General features: G+C 37.4%; 1 protein-coding gene and 1 long non-coding RNA gene across 2 annotated transcripts in view; one reads left to right on the top strand and one right to left on the bottom strand.

Annotated features, from left to right (window-relative positions):
- LOC132373439 (uncharacterized) overlaps window positions 1–12124 on the bottom strand; it is a 357254-nt gene extending 345130 nt beyond the window's left edge. The window contains exon 1 of the long non-coding RNA XR_009505421.1: window positions 11895–12124. This is a non-coding gene — a long non-coding RNA (uncharacterized LOC132373439). The remainder of the gene's footprint in view (window positions 1–11894) is intronic.
- A 283-nt stretch (window positions 12125–12407) lies between these two features.
- PPFIA2 (PTPRF interacting protein alpha 2) overlaps window positions 12408–16021 on the top strand; it is a 405353-nt gene continuing 401739 nt past the window's right edge. The window contains exon 1 of the mRNA XM_059936601.1: window positions 12408–12491. The gene's annotated coding sequence lies outside the window, so the exon portion shown is untranslated. The remainder of the gene's footprint in view (window positions 12492–16021) is intronic.

Raw genomic sequence — 16021 nt, 5'->3', positions numbered from 1 at the left:
TGGTAAACCCATGACACACCCCTAACACATTAGGATTTCCAGAACTTCTTAGGAATAATTGAAATCGAGTTGCCTTAGAACTGTAGAAGTTGGCCTTGCTGGATTAGTGAAATGTTGTCTATTACTTTCATTTAACCCTGTCATGACTTGATTATGGAAGCTGGAGGAAAGTGTAAGTTTCATGAAGCAGTAGAGAGTATACTCTTTGAGAGGGGCTGTAGAAGCAGTCTGCCTACTTTTGTGTCTTATCTCTGCCATTCCTAGCTGTGTGACTTTGGACAAGTGTCTTTAAGTTTCTGGTCAGTCAGTTTTTTGCCTGTCAAGTAGGAATAAAAATAGTACTAACCTCATGAGTTTGCTATGAAGATTAAATGAATTAATATTCTTAAAGCTCTTAGCATAAAGTCAGTCCTCACAACAGCTTTGTTATTATTATTTATGGTATTTTCTAACAAATTTGCACTGAAATATTAAAGGGAACCACAGAAATACTAATTATGGCTATGTATCACACAGGTGACAATTTGTCTTATTATTAATTTCTATTATGCACAAAAAGAGCAAGAAAATGAAAAAAGTTAACATGAAAATGAAAAATTTAATATTTCAGGCTTCCAAAAATAGGTTCCAGCCCTTGCCTTGAGAATAATAAGTTTATGATAAAAGCAAACTTTACTTACTCAGTGGGACTCTAGCCCCATCATCACTTCTCTTGGACATGTGGTTGAATATAACAGAACATTTAAGGAAGTCTTAGGTACTGATAGGATGGTAACTTCATTATCCAAGTTAAAGACAGCACAATTGGAAGTATAACCCAGTCTTTTTGTGTGTGTGGTTGATATCAAAGAAAAAAAAAAAAGAACAGTGATGTCCCACTAAAAAATCCTTTTATGTTATTGTTAGAGCCAGAGTGAAAGGACTGAGTCACCCACTAAGCCACCTGTTAAATCACGATGTTTCAAACTTTATCTACCTTCAGAATATATTTGAGAGTGGGCTGTTTGTTAGTCATAACTGAAAACATTATATGGTACCAAAATGCAACCTAAAGACACGTAATCTCTATTACTGGTACTTATTATTAAACTCTTACTCTAAGTTTCTAAGTCTGTTTAGAAGTATAGGCAGCCCCTTTTAAGGCACATCCTTATGAAACAAAATTAAAGTCAGTTGAGAAAGACACATTTGCCATTAAGGGATTTTAGCATTTTTGTCCTATACAGGAACAATATTATTTGTGAGGTTCTCTTTGAGATCAATAGAAAATATTAAGGACTTTGTATCAAACTATCAGGATGGTACACTGATAATAAGCCTCAACACTTTCAAACTTGCAAAGTGATTTCTCTAATACTTATAGATTTTTGTTGAATATTAAAGATGAAAATGAGACCAATATATAGTATGTACATGTGTGACATATAATATATGCACATTATGTATGTTTTGTGTGTGTGTGTGTGTGTGTGTGTGTGTGTAATTTTCATAGTCTTGGGATAAAGTCACACCCTGTAAAACTTGATACTAAAAATAAAAAACTTGAAGGGAAAACAGATTTTACTATAAAACAGCTAAACATACATGAAAAAGATAAAATACATATAAAAATTAGAAAAAATTATATGTAAGTTATTTGACTACACATATTAAATTATCTTAATACGTGAATAGATCTTAGAAATCATTGAAAAAGATAAACTTTCCAATGTTCCAAAGGCCATGAACAATTCATTCAAGAAGAAATGATAGGGACTTCCCCGGGTGGCGCAGTGGTTAAGAATCCGCCTGCCAATGCAGGGGACACGGGTTCTATCCCTGGTCCGGGAAGATCCCACATGCCGTGGAGCAACTAAGCCCATGCACCACAACTACTGAGCCTGCGCTCTAGAGCCTGCGAGCCACAACTGCTGAAGCCCGCGCACCTAGAGCCCGTGCTCCGCAACAAGAAAAGCCACCGCAGTGAGAAGCCCAGGCACTGCAACAAAGAGTAGCTCCCGCTCACCGCAACTAGAGAAAGCCCGCGCAGCAACGAAGACCCAACACAGCCAAAAAAAAAAAAAGATGTGATATATTCTCCCCTACTGAACTGAATCGGCAAGTATTGATAATTTCCATATTGCCAAGACTATGGAGAAATAGTCACTTATACACAATGTTGATGTAAGTAGAAACTGGTAAAACATTTTTGTAGAAAAGTATGATTATATGAGTCAAAATTTAAAATTTGTATATTTTTATTTACTTAGTTTAACTTAGAATTTATCTGGAGGAAATAATCAGGCAAGTGTTCAAATATGTACCTACAAGGATGTAAGTCAAAATATTGTTTATAATATGCAAAAATGGTAGGAACCTAAGTATCCAACAATAGAGGATTTGATAACAAAGTCTAGTGTATTGAAATGGTGGAATGCCCTGTAATCATTAAAACATATGCTACAGAGATATGCTTATGGACTTTGAAAGCTCTCAATAGATTTTTTTTTTAATTATTTATTTTTGGCTGTGTTGGGTCTTCGTTGCTGCACGCGGGCTTTCTCTAGTTGCAGCGAGGGGGACTACTCTTTGCTGCAGTTCATGGGCTTCTCACCGCGGTGGCTTCTCTTGTTGCGGAGCATGGGCTCTAGGCGCGCGGGCTTCAACAGTTGTGGCTCACAGGTTCTAGAGCGCAGGCTCAGCAGTTGTGGTGCACGGGCTTAGCTGCTCCGCGGCATGTGGGATCTTCCTGGACCAGGGCTCGAATCTGTGTCCCCTGCATTGGCAGGCGGATTCTTAACCACTGCGCCACCAGGGAAGCCCTCTCAATAAATTTTTAATGAAAAAAAAAACTACCAAATATCAGGAGCAATATGACAATAAATATATATTTATAAATATATGTGTGTGTATGTGTGTGTGTGTGTGTGTGTGTGTGTGTGTGTGTGTGGCATGTGTGTGTGTATACCATTACTTTATTAATTAGTTTGTTAGCGGAGGTGGACAAGCCAAGCAATGTTTCTGCTTCCATGGAGTGTATGTTCTCCAGAGGAAAGTCTAACAACAGCTATGCACACAAATTAACAAGATAAATTCAAATTTGATGATTTTTCTGAGGAAAAGAAAGGAATAATTCTTGCATTAGGCGAAAATGATGAGCACTTAAAAAGGGAACTCTGGAAAGAGGACTTTGAAGTAGTCATGTTTGAACCGAGATTTACATGAAAAGAAGGAGCTAGTTATGAGAGAACTGAGGAACACTGCCTTTCTGGAAGAGGGAACAGCAAGGACAAGGATTCTCAGGCCAGAATAGGCTTGCAGGGCTGGAGCAGGAAGAAGGTCTCTTGCACAATGAGAAGTGTGTGAGAGAAAGTCTGAGATGCTGGTAGTACAATGGCCCTGGTGGGTTGTGAGTATTTAAAAGAAAAAGTGTACTTTAATCTTAGTGCAATGTATGAATTTTTTATAGTTACAAAAAATAATGAAACAATTTTATTTTTAAAATTATCTTGCCTTATAAAGTAAAAATTCACATAGAATCTTTAGCATTGCCTTCCTAAGACAACACTGTTTTGCCTTCCCTAACAGTTTAACAGGGAATCAGGTTCATTGAATCACAGCTGATTGTAAAGCTTTCAAAATTAGCAGAAATCTTCCATTAAGGGCCCAGTGATTATGTTTACTAGTATTTCTGGCCTGATTTGTTATTAGGTAAAAGATGCTGTTACAGTGTAATCTCATGCATTTTAACAGCTGTGTTATTCCCAATCATTCCAAGTAGCCTATAAACTGAGTCTCTTATATTAGCAGAAATTCCCTAAACACAGTAGATAGTAACAATCCATTTTATTTTAAGGCACTTCGCAGAAATTAGTGGCTCTATGTAATTAGTTTAATGTTATTGAATGTCACTATTGCTTCATGTTAACTCAGCTAAATAAATATTAGTTGTAATTTTTGTACAAGTAATAATTTTACCAAAATAACCTCAGAAAACTTTTTATTTGAGGTTTATTGACTTGCAAATAATTTCTAAATGCATTTCCTTAATTTCATAGTAATTGGTAGATGGGTCCCAAAATCTCTAGCTTTGACCAATAAATATTGACCATTTTAAGCCATTTTCAATTTGATTCTAAATTATGTTGTCATCTTCTTTACTTTTATATTTCTCAAAATTAAAAAAACTAATCACAATAAAAATAATTGCTATACATTTCTACCTGATTTCATTTTAATTTTATCTTTAGCTTTAATACATACAAAGTGCTATTAAAAATGAACAGAGTCAAAGGAAGGGTATCACACGTGGATCAGAAAAGTATTTTTGTATGTTAATTTTCTAAGATTGTGGAAATAACAAAAGTAACACAATAAATAGCCTCATTTAAAAAATAAAGGTGGTCATGAAATTCTCCACTAAGGCAACACAATACTGTAGAAGCTTTCCAGGTTTAATTAAAATTATAAAATACAGCTTCTCTAGGTGAAACCACATTTTTAAAAAATGCTCAATGCTTTCCCACATGTATAAGAGAATACTTATGCATCATACAATGCTAAACTTTTATGGTTTTCATTTTAATCACATAAATTTTAGAGAGGATTTTATGGGCTCAGTGTTGAATAATCCCTAATCTTCTAAATTGGTGTTGTCCATTCCTAGAGAATAGTATTAATTTGTTTTATAAACCTTTTAGAACAGTACTCTTTAATAGAAATAGCTGCACATGTAGTTTAAAATTTTCTAGAAGTCATTTAAAAACAGGAAAAATAGATACAGGCATACCTCATTTTATTGCACTTTGTTTTTTGTGCTTTGCAGATATTGTGTTTTTTTACAAATTTAAGGTTTGTGGCAACCCTACCTCAAGCAAGCCTATCGGTGCCATTTCCAACAGCATTTGCTCACTTTGTGACTCTGTGTCACATTTTGGTAATTCTCACAAAATTTCTAACTTTTTCATCATTATTATATTTGTTGTGGTGATTCGTGATCAGTGATCTTTGATATTACTATAGCAAAAAGACTAAGACTCCCTGCAGGCTCAGATGATGGTTAGCATTTTTTAGCAACACAGTATTTTTAAATTAAGGTATGTACATTGTTTTTTAGACATAATGCTATTGCACACTTAATAGACTACAGTTCAGTGTAAACTTAACTTTTACATGTACTGGGAAACCAAAATATCTGTATGACTCGCTTTATTGTGATATTTGCTTTATTGCAGTGGTCTGGAACCAAACCAGCAATATCTCCGAGGTATGCCTGTAGGTGAAATAATATTAATAATGTGTTTTATTTAAACCAGTGTATCCAAAATATTATCATTTCAACATGTGGTAACAGCCACGTTTCCAGTGCTCTGTGGCCACCTGTGGCTTGCAGCTCCAAATTGGGCAGTAAAGCTTTAGAACATGCATTGATCTGTGATTTAAGAGTCCCTAAAGTTTCTCCAAAAGATAAACTATTTTTTGTTTAACAAAGATGGTTAACACAGCAGAAAGAAGTTAAAGGACTGATTAGGCAGTTTTGCATCATGACAAAATAACCAGCTGTATCACCATAATTGGCTTGCGTTTTTGCATTTTTCCTTTTAGTAGAATGTTTTGGCCTGGGTAGAAAAAGTCTTGTATGCTCCAAGAACCTATTGTATTAATTCACTGAGACTGCTTTGCATTCTATAGTCCACAGACACCTCGTTTCCTCTCAGGCCTATGACTTTGAACAAGTCATTCCTTCTATCTGGAATAAGCTTCTCACATTTCATGAGCAGTCAAAACTCTACTTATATTCAAGGCTTGGCTCAAATGACACACCCTGTGTAAATCCACCTTCGACTCCCACAAGCAAATTAGTTGACTCCTCAATCATGGGGCTTCCATAGCATCTTTGTGTGTATGTATTTTCTATACCACCTGTTGAACTGTAAATTGATTTGGCTTTTATATGATTATTTTACTTCCCTCTCCCTCCAACCGTACTATGGACACACTGTGAGTAGGTACTATACATTATTCATTTTTGCCAGTCTGACACCAGTCAGAGGATAAACACAAGGTAGGTCACTATTGTTTATATATTAAATTTTGCTACCCCAAAGTATTATGTACTTTGACTTTTTTTAGATAAACTACAATTCTGAATTCTTCTTATAAATTATCTGCAGGTATTAAAAATTCCCAAGGCACATGAACTTTGCATGTGCACACATATATGTAATATGATTCTGCAACTTTAGTGGGACCTGTTATTGTAATTTATTTTATCTCATCTCATAGGTGCTCACTTTTTGGAGGGCCATGACTCTTCATCAAAGAGATCCTCATTATCATTAAGTTTCATTAAATATTTTACAGCTATTTTTCACGTCATGAAGTCGTTTTATACATCCTTTCCATGTTTTTTGTGTATTTAAACATTAGCTCCTCTAGATTGTAACCTTTTTTTAAGAGTAATGATTATCTTTATTTTTAATCAACTCTCCCCATAATACCACACAGTATTCTGGGCATAAAGTAGGTACTGGGTTCAATAAAAACTTGTTGGTGAACTCAAAATATTTCTGCATAACAATTATGTGTAATATGTAAGCGTTACTAAATAGTAATATAGTTAAACATATTTATATGGTGTAATTTATAATAAACTCTATTTAAGTGCATGTTGAATGCCTATTTCATACTTGAGTTCATTCATTCAGCATATTGAGTGCTAGGAATCCAGCAAATGTGCTGGATACTGAGCATGCATTAATGAATACAAGAAACAAGATCCTGCCCTTTTGTATTTTACAGTGTAATGAGAAATAAAGATAGAAAATATATAAGCAACAATACATATAAAATACTCTTAATTCAATGAGGAACAAATGGTTGAGAAAGAATAACAAAGGGAATCCGCATAGATGAAGTGGGTAGGGCCTCCATGAGCAGGGAACATTTAAACTGGGATTTGAAGGATTAATAAAGAATCGCTATATGAAGATCAGCAGAAACAGCATTCACAGGAGAGGGAACAGCATGAATAAGACAGAGCATGGTCCCTGCTGGGATTTAAGAGATGGCCACTGCACCTAGGACCCAGTGGCATGAAATGAAGGTGGATGGGTAGGCAAGACACAGGATTAAGCTGAGATCTGTAGGCAACAGCAGAATTGGGTTTTACTTAAAAGATTTTGAGTAATGAGGGCATCATTCATATTTTAACAGATGACTCTGCAGAAGCAAGTGGAGGAGGGCAAGAGGGCAAATAGAATAAGAATAAGAGGCACATTGTAGGAGTTCCTAGGATAGAAGATGGTGACTTGGGCCAGAGTCATAGCAGTGGTGAGGAAAAGAAAAGAAGACATATTTTGGATTGATTTGGAGAAGACTTAAGGGATAGTATGGGAGGATTAAGGAAGGGTGAAGAATCAAGAATGACTAACAGTGCTTCTGCTTTGCAACTTGTGGGTGTTAAAACTTCTTTTTTAAAAAAAGATGGGCAGACTATGGAGAAGAGCCTGGAGGTTCCTCAAAAAATTAAAAATAGAACTACCGTACGACCCAGCAATCCCACTACTGGGCCTATACCCTGAGAAAACCATAATTCAAAAAGAGTCATGTACCACAATGTTCACTGCAGCTCTATTTACAATAGCCAGGACATGGAAGCAACCTAAGTGTCCATCTACAGATGAATGGATAAAGAAGATGTGGCACATATATACAATGGAATATTACTCAGCCATAAAAAGAAACGAAATTGAGTTATTTGTAGTGAGGTGGATGGACCTAGAGACTGTCATACAGAGTGAAGTAAGTCAGAAAGAGAAAAACAAATACCGTATGCTAACACGTATATATGGAATCTAAAAAAAAAAAAAGGTTCTGAAGAACCTAGAGGCAGGACAGGAATAAAGACACAGACGTAGAGAATGGACTTGAGGACACGGGGAGGGGCAAGGGGAAGCTGGGACGAAGTGAGAGAGTGGCATGGACATATATACACTACCAAATGTAAAACAGATAGCTAGTGGGACGCAGCTGCATGGCACAGGGAGATCAGCTTGGTGCTTTGTGTCCACCTAGAGGGGAGGGAGGGAGACACAAGAGGGAGGGGATATGGGGATATAGATATATGTATATGTATGGCTGATTCACTTTGTTAGAAAGCAGAAACTAACACACCATTGTAAAGCAATTATACTCCAATAAAGATGTTAAAAAAATAAATAAATAAAAATAAAAAAGATGGGCAGGACTAAGAAAAATGCAATTAGGAGGCTATAAAAAACAATTTTTAAACTTAAGCTTGAGGTATCTGTGAGATGCCCAATAAAATGTAGGATAAGCATATTGTTATAAAAATCTGGAGCTCAAAGGAAATTTGGGGAGCCAAAAGTACAAATTTGGAATTCACTGACACATTTAGATAGTCTTGAAAACGTATGGAACTGGATGAAAACCCCTGGAGAAAAAGTGTAGAGAAAGAAGGAGGAGGTCTCCAAACTGAACCCTGGGGAACACCTGTGTATGAGTTCAGGCTGCCATAATACATACTATAGACTGGGTGACTTAAACAACAGCATTTATTTCTTACAGTTCTGGAGGCTGGGAAGTCCAAGATCACTGTGCCAGCAGATTTGGTTCTTGGTGAGCGCCCTCTCTCTGACTTGCAGACCTCTGCTTTTTCTCTCTGTCCTCAAATGGAGGAGAGAGTGAGAACTTTGTGGTGTTCCTCCTGTGTTTATAAGGGCACTAATCCCAGCCTGAGAGCTTCACCCTTCTGACCTAAAGCTAAGCACCCTCCTAAAGCTAAGCACTTCCCAAAAGCTCTACCTCCTAATATCATCGTTATGGGGATTAGGCTTCAACATGTAAATTTGAAGGAGATGCAAACATTCAGTTGATAACAACTGGCATTTAGAGTTTTGTTTGAGGAGGATACACTAGAGAAGTAGGTGCAAAACCCAGAGAGTGCAGTGTCACTGGAGGCTTCCCTCCCAAAAAATCTTTTTGTGGTTTTCTAGTGCACTTTGGATAAAACCTCAAAATCCTTATTGTGATCTATAAATCCCAGTGTTTTGAAAAAGGATACGAACAACTCCAGGAAATGCTACTGACACATAGTAAAATGGACTTAAATAATTTGGTGATGTCAACAAGACTGGCTTCCCTGGAATGGTGTATTTGAAGCCAGACTGGAGTGAAATAGGCAATTCTTGTAGTGGAAGGAACTAGTGGAGACAACAGTTATAATTGCGGCTGTCAATGGCAAGAGAGAAACATAGTAATGGGGAAAGAAAATGGACAGAGAAAAGATACATTTAGACAGGGACATGCTACAGCACCTTTCTATATTGAAGGGGTGTGTGTGCAGAGCTGCATCAGCTTGCAAAATCTGGGCTAGAGCGTGGCTCTAGACAAGTAGTCACAGTGCCATTGGCGGTGGGGGAGGGTCTCAGAAAGAGAAGCTAGAGCTGGGTGTTTGCCAGCTGCCCTACTTTTCTTATTCCTATCCAACAACCAGCTGCTAGGAGCGAATGACAGGAAATTCCTGCTTACATCCCATGTTTTCTCTCACTTTCTCTAGTTACCAGTCTGCTGTTCTTTCTCTTTATCTCTCTCTTTCCTTACTCAACTCTTGTAAATCTAAGCTTTCAGCCACTTTCTTTTTTACTCTTTTTACCTTCCCAGAATATATATAGCTTACTCTTCTGAGGTTAACTTAAATCAGAAAAAGAGTTCAGTTCAGGGTTTATCAGAAGAACAGTTATGTGGTGAACTGAAGCATAAGTAATAAGCCTCTATTTAGATAGTCTTAGTGGATAACCTCATTACTATTTTTACAACACACTGAAGGAGAAAATGGTAGATTAGGCAGTGATTGATATTTATTTATTGAGCACTATGTTTCATATGCTGTTTTAAGTGCTTTATGTGAAACATGTTATTTAAATTTCACAATAACCCATTTAGTCAACTATTATTTTCATCCTCATTGTATAGATAAATAAAGAGTTTAAGTGACTTAATTAAGATCATGCATTTCCGAAGTCTTGGAGCCAGGAGTTCACTCAAGTAGTCTGACACAAAGTCTGCGCTTAAATTCTACTGCCTGAGGCACCAGAAATGGATGGATGTCCGAGCAGAGTTCCAGAATCATGTGGTTCCTCAGAGATGGTGCCCTCTAAACGAATGGATCAGTTTGACCCAAGCCCCAAAAGGACGGAACCATGTCTCTGTCTAACACTTATAAGCAGCAGCTACAACACCCACGCTTCATAAGAGCTGCCCTTTGCTGAATGGTGCCTAAGTGCCAGGCGCTGTCCCAACCACTTTACTTGTGACATTTTCATTTAATCTTCCCGATAATGTTGTTCGGGGGCCCTTGATGATCTTTATCTCACAGCTGAGGGAAATGAGATTCACAGTGGCTGAGTCAATTGCAACCTAACCACTAAGTGCTGGAGGAGGCAACATGACTCCAAAGTCTAAGTTGTCAATCTCAAAATCTTGGATACTTTTACTTGTTCAAAATTCTTACTGAGTATAGCTATTTCTCCATAGTCCATCTCTATTTTCTAAACCTTTTTATCTCAATTTGGGAGTCACTTGTAGGTGACATTTTGTTGATTTTTAAAGTATATAAAATATAGAAGTCCGTACTTTGAGCATTCTCAGTGAAGTTTATTTCCATTCAAAATGTTTCTTTTTACTCAATTTTTATAATCAACTAACCTATTTAGATTTCATGTTTGTTTGTTTTCTTCTTTGTTGCTTTTACTGGTAATTGTCCTCTGAAATATTTCTGTGGTAATTTTTAGCCATCACTTTACTTTTTATATTTCTCAACACTGTATGCATTTGAAATGTAAATTAAAATATAATGCACAATGCCAGAAGTGGCACTAGTAATCTTTTATATAATGATATAAAACTATTTTGCAATACATGTTCTGATACCATATGCTTTGGAATGTGAAAAAAACCCAAAAAACCCAAAACTTTGGACGGAGCAAATTTTCAGGTTCCATGTTGTATTCCTATAAAGAATAAGAATCTTTATTCCTTGTAAGAATAAGCTCATCATTATTTTTTTTCACACGCTATGACAAATTTTACATTTGGCAGAAGAAAATATCTTTAAAAAGCCTAAGAACAGGAATTATAACTTATTTTTTAAATTTGAAAGTGATAGACATACAGTTAGTACAACTTTGCCTTTGATGAACAACTGTAATGTTTCAAAACATTTTCATTTACATATCCACTGTGATCTTTGTAATTACTTTTACAGTTACATAGGTTTATCTTTGCTTTTCAAATGAGGCAATGGTGGGCCTCAGAGGCTAGCCTCAGAGAGCCAAATAATTTTAAATACAGGCAAGTCCAGAATTAGCTAGATGGCAAAGATGGAACATCCCCCCTTACCTTTTTTTTTTTTTTTTGTCATTTCGGCCCCTACTCAAGGACTTCACTGGCAGTACTGAACAACCCCATGGACGCAAGAGGTGCCCCCAAAGAGAGTCAAAAGATACTACCCTCCCAAGACCCAGCGCCACTCCTAAAGACAACCAAAAGAAAAAAACTCAGACAATTCCCCTGAGAGCTGCAAGAGTCAGCCGCAAACAGAGTGCAACCCACATTTCTGTCCAGCCATATTTGGGGGACTCCCCCCCACCTGACTGTTGCCAAGCCAACGAGACAATCAAGAAGGCAGTAGCTTTCCCTGGGAAAGAATCAACAACCAATGGGTATCCAAAAGCAAATTCACAAGTCAGGTCAAAGATCTAATTCTTACAAGTGCTTTTTGCCTGCCAGTCTGAATTTGGGAAGGAAGGGACAACCTGAAATTTTACTTTCCTCTCTCAACCAGGCACCACAGAGAGAAATCTGGGAGCGCTGACTTTGATAAGAATTCTTACCCTTTGCTTTCTTCTGCCAGTTTTCCCCAGGATTCTGCAGGCTCTGGAGCGAGTGGGATGTCCCAGCGGGTCTCATCCTGTCCACCAGAAGCTCAGGAGGAGGCGGAAAAATAGTTTTCCCTCTACTCTTTTTTAGTGAGTGCTTGGCCGAGAACCCCCTTGTTTCTAGGGCACCTCGTAAGTGGAAAAGCTTACCCAGGTTAAAAGTTCTTGCTGTGGCCGCTGTAATTCACAGTTATCTTGGGTAAAGTTAACCCGCTTGTTCGGCCTTAAAACAGAATTTATTCCCCTGACGCCTCACGCTGGGCCCAATCCAACTTCAGTCCGGCCCAGTCTGACCCGGAACCAGTCCCTTTCCTAACTTGTCCGTGGTCCGACCCCAAACCCGGTCCCGTTTCTAAGTCGGACCCACATCTGACCCGCACCTCGGTCCGTTTCTAAGTTGGACGCAGTCCGAGGTTTCCGCAGCGAGCCTGGAAAAAGATAAGTTCAAACACAGCCTGAAAGCTCCTCAGGCAAAAGCCGCGGGGGCTCCTCGAGCGACCGACCCAGCACCTCCTGAGGCGGCGAGAAGGACTCGGGCCCAGGGCTCAGCAGGTACTACTACGTCGGGGTGCTCGTCGCTCCTGCGGCCGTCGGGGGTCTCCTAGCGGTTCCCTCTTCTCACACTAAGAGCTCTTAAAAAATAAACTGAGGCATTTAAAAAAGTTTAGGAGTTATATATGAGCAAAAGCCGATTCAATCGGGAAGCATCCATTCTAGCAAATGGAAAGGAGCTCCCAGGAGCTGTTCAAAATGAAAGACTTTTTTAGGCAGAAGGGAGCGGGAACGAGGAAAATAAACTAGGCAAAAAAGCACGTTGGTTACAGCAAAGTTACTTTCCTTTAAGGGATGGCAGGCGTCTATCAGGCAGATTCCTTAACTAAGGCTGATCTGGCGATTCCTGACTGGTTTAAGATGCCATTTCTGGGAGAGCCAACACTGTAAATTGGCTCAGTTTGGTGAGGGGCTTAGCGGAAGCAACTCCATTTTGGGCTTCTTGGTTTTTTTTTGTTTTCTTATTTATGAAGCAGCTTTTTTTTTTTCCTTGGGTTTATTTATTTTATTTTTAATGGCTGTGTTGGGTCTTCGTTTCTGTGCGAGGGCTTTCTCTAGTTGCAGCAAGTGGGGGCCACTCTTCCTCGCGGTGCGCGGGCCTCTCACTATCGCGGCCTCTCTTGTTGCGGAGCACAGGCTCCAGACGCGCAGGCTCAGTAATTGCGGCTCACGGGCCTAATTGCTCCGCGGCATGTGGGATCTTCCCAGACCAGGGCTCGAACCCATGTCCGCTACATTGGCAGGCAGATTCTCAACCACTGCGCCACCAAGGAAGCCCCTGGGCTTCTTGTTTTAAACAAAGAATATAATCTTTTCTAATGCAGTATAAAATAGAACAATAAGACTTGAAAAAGAAGCAGAAAAGAACATCTTACTGACTTACACAGCTAAGAAAAGACAAGGTCGGGTAAAAATAATAGGATCTTTACCTTTATACATCGCCCAGCCCTCCACTACTTTCAACGTACTGTGCATTACCAAACGTTAGAGGACTGATTTCACAACAAAGGGGGTGCCTACATGCCTAACAATATTATTAGTTCCCTCTTTTCTTCTTTGGTGATTCCTTATCCACAGCCAATATGCAGCCTGTAAACATGTTCAGATCTTGCCATCCTAAAAAAACAAACTTCCTATACTAGAAATGCAGATTTTCATTCCCAGATCCTCTGAATCAGAAACTTTTGGATGAGGTGTAGGATATGCCTTTTTATCAGCTTTCAAGTTTACTCTATGTGCAAAGAAGTTTGAGACTGACTTACAAGGTAAAAGTAGCAGGACTGAGTGATCAATTAAATGTGACAGAGAAGGGAATCATACAGGGGTTTCTCAAAGTTTGATCTAGGTGATGAACGTTGGTATTATGAATTGAGGTATGAGGGACAGTTGAAAAGATAAAGACTTCAGTTTGGATATACTATATTTGAGATTTCTTGGTGACATTAGGCACCAGGACAGGTAATGATTTAGGAATCATCAGTATATATTATTGCTGGTGGTTATGACTCTATGAATGAATGAGATCATCTGAGGGAATCACAGAGCAAGAAGACAGATGGGTCAAGGATAGAATTCTGTGGAATACCAGTTTCAGGGGAGCTGAGGCGAAGAAGCATCCATGAGGAATCTGAGAAGGAGTGATCATGGGGTTAAGAGTGGAACTAAAAGAAAATCCAGTATTTTTAAGGAAGACAAGTTTCATGGATTAAGATTTTAAGGAGCAAAGATTTACCCATGCTATAGTAGTACTGATATCTAATAAGAATTTTATTTAGCAGCATATTGAGATCATTGTGCCCTTGACAAGATAAGATTCAGTACAAATGTGGAAACGGAGACAAGTTTGGAATTGAATGATTAGTGAAGATATGGAGAGAGAAAAATGTATACTACACCTAAAAGATGAACTAAAAAGAGGAGAGATAGATACCTGGGGGATGATTTAGGGCTAAGAAATGTATATTCAGAGACAATAATTAATATTGCTTAATATTATAAGATGGAGAATCAGCATGGTGATAAAATCCACTAAAAGCAAACTTTCATGTTTATAGAACCATCTTAGAATCCAATAATTTGTTTTTCCTTTCATTGTGATTACTCTTAACTAACCTATACCTAACTCTAATAATCAGGGTAGAAGCTCACTTTTGTTTTAGGGTATATTTCATAATTTTTACTTTACATATTCTTGACAAAAGCTTATATTACTAATATGAATAAAGTAATTTGACCACTACACAATTTTTGTTACATCAAATATTCATGATAAATACTGAAAAAAAACTTTAAATCAAGAAGAAAATATGTCTGCAAAAAGTCATTTACACAATTATAAAATCATAAAAATTTGAAATAATTTTATGTATTGTATTTATTTTTTTAAAAAAGAATATATAACAGAGCAAGGTCTGCTTAACCCTATCACATTTTTAAACTGCTATTGAAACAAATCAGATTCAAAAGTCAGTAGTCAATTGGTCCAGTTTTATCTTTGAGGATAAATTTGCTCATTAATAAAGGTTTATATACTATATACCACCTTTAGTAACTTCTTATAATTTCTTGAATCCTACAATGTTTTATTTCTGTGGTTTTGATTTTGAGTATCCTTTGATAGTAGAATATCAGATCTAAAGGCTTTTCTGAGTTAGAAGAAATAACTCTGCTTTTCAAAGTTACTCAAAGATAGCAAATATCTTAGCTCTAACAATATTTGCAATACAGTCTCCTGTGCTCAAATATATTTTATTACAGTACATGGTATTGTCATGGAACATGCAATAGATAACTTGCATCCAGTCTACTCAAAGTCACTACTTTAAAGAAGAGAAGGAATGAATCTCTTTCCATAACAGTGTTTGTGTGTGTGTGTGTGTGTGTATAAGTGTATGCATATATATATGAAAAGGATTAGGTAGGTTAAATTAATAACACCTCTAAACCACACATTCCACACACCACCCCTCCACAGGCACAGGAAATGACCAAAAGTTATGCAAATTAATTTGCCGCAAAGGATTTGCCTCAAATTATAAAAAAAAAAAATCTGTTTTTTCCTCAGGGTCCTGTATCTTCATTTTCCTTCTTCTGAATCTTTATCCACAACAATCCTACATAAACAAATCTAATTTCTTAGAAACAAATATTTTCAACTCTTGGTCTACTAAATCAGAAACTCTCAGAGTAAGATATGGGGGTCTGTATTTTTGTCATCTTCATGTTTCTCTCCTGGAATAGTGATACCCATGGTGACATTCATGTAAATGTATGTTATGTGGCTTATTTTAAAATGTCCCTCAACAAATTTATCTGAATAGGATTATTCTTATCACATTGGTTATGGTATTCTATATTGCAGATTCCATACCCCATATATATATTTGTTTAAAAAAATTAATGTCAGTACTTCCTTATTGATCATTCTACCCTGATTTGAATGGAAATAGTATATTCATCCAGTCATTCAATCATATTTATTGAGTGCCTATCATATGTAAGCATTGATCCAGGTGCTGGGAATTGAGCGG

This window comes from Balaenoptera ricei, chromosome 10 (genome assembly GCF_028023285.1).
Source record: "Balaenoptera ricei isolate mBalRic1 chromosome 10, mBalRic1.hap2, whole genome shotgun sequence".
NCBI lineage: Eukaryota > Metazoa > Chordata > Mammalia > Artiodactyla > Balaenopteridae > Balaenoptera > Balaenoptera ricei.
The sequence above is the reverse complement of the archived record's forward strand: the minus strand, read 5'-3'. Positions and strand labels throughout refer to the sequence as shown.